The sequence below is a fragment of the Cynara cardunculus genome (assembly GCF_001531365.2).
Source record: "Cynara cardunculus var. scolymus isolate 2C chromosome LG 12, CcrdV1, whole genome shotgun sequence".
Lineage (NCBI taxonomy): Eukaryota > Viridiplantae > Streptophyta > Magnoliopsida > Asterales > Asteraceae > Cynara > Cynara cardunculus.
The window spans coordinates 33973200-33974654 of NC_037539.1; the positions used below are offsets into that span (position 1 = coordinate 33973200).

At 44.1% G+C, this 1455-nt stretch overlaps 1 non-coding gene across 1 annotated transcript; it reads right to left on the minus strand.

Moving 5' to 3' along the window:
• Nucleotides 1-749: 749 nt before the first annotated feature.
• LOC112524026 lies at nt 750-856 on the minus strand. The gene has a single exon (XR_003070351.1). It is a non-coding gene; the product is annotated as a small nucleolar RNA R71 (small nucleolar RNA).
• Between the last annotated feature and the right edge of the window lie 599 nt (nt 857-1455).

Sequence of the window (1455 nt, forward strand, 5' to 3'; positions counted from 1 at the left end):
TAACGTTAGACCGAGTCTCTGTGGATTCGACCCGACTTACACTACTACAATTTTGGTTGTAACTAGTCGTTAGTTGGAATTTATTATTTGGTGGACTCGACATCCGTCAAATTTTTGGCGTCGCTGCCAGGGACTCAATATTACTAACGATTTATGCCTAGATCTTCACGTACAGGTTCACATTTGCCAATAAATCGAGAAATCGAACGAATCGCGAAACAACTGAGGAAACAAGCCAAGTTTCGAAAGAAGTTTGGCGAGGGACCTTCGTCACCAGGGTTAAATATCTAACAAGATATTAACCTATCGAGCGATTCGGACGAAGAGGAAGAAAGGTACGAAGAGGAAGAGGAAGACGAAGAGAAGGCAGATGCGATGGTTGCCGAACAAGACGAGCGAATTCTACGAGAGTTAGCGACACATGACGTTGCTCAAGTTCCTATCTGTATCACATATCCACAAGGTAACACAAATTTTGTTCTAAAAACTTGTTTGGTCCACCTATTACCCTCCTACCACGGTTTGGAGAATGAGGACCCGAACAAACACCTTAAGGAATTCCATGTGGTGTGTTTAAGCATGAAACCCAACGAGGTTACAGATGATCTTATAAAGTTAAAGGCATTCCCTTTTTCTTTAAAAGACCGGGCTAAAGATTGGCTCTACTCGTTACCGGGCGGTTCGGTAACAACTTGGAACCAAATGGCACGGTTATTTTAGATAAATTCTTTCCCGCCTCCCGAGCCGCTACACTCCGTGGGGAAATTTGCAGTATCAAACAAAGAGATGTGGAAACCCTTCATGAATATTGGGAGAGGTTCAAACATCTCTGCGTTAGTTGCCCGCAACACGGAATTTCCGAGCAACTTCTGTTGCAGTATTTTTATGAGGGCCTTCTTTCTATGGAAAGGAAGATGATTGATGCCGCTAGTGGAGGGGCAATTTTTAATAAAACCCCAACTCAAGTGAGGGATCTGATCACCACTATGGTTGAGAACTCTCAGCATTTTAGTGTGCGAGGTGATTTAAGGATAGGTCCCCAAAAGATTAACGAGGTTAATACCGGTACCATTGAGAGTAGGTTATTTGATTTGACTAACCTCGTTAAACAATTAGTTGTGGGTAAAGAGCAGGTTAAGGCATGCAGTATATGCAATGGGACGAACCATCCGACGGACGCGTGCCCGCAACTCCAAGAAGATGTTTTGGTTACACCCGAAGATGTCAACGCCATCGGAGGCTATCCAGGCCAACAACCACAGCAAAGGTTTTATAACCAGAGCTTTGGTGCCCAAAGACCTCTGCAACAGTTCCAGCAAAGGCAATTCCAGCAGCCATTCCAACAGAGAGTGCCGTTTCAACCAAACAACCAAGCCTCGACCAATGCAGGTATGTCTATAGAAGATATTGTTAAATCTCAATTTCCGGAAGAGACGAGGACGAATATCCAGAATT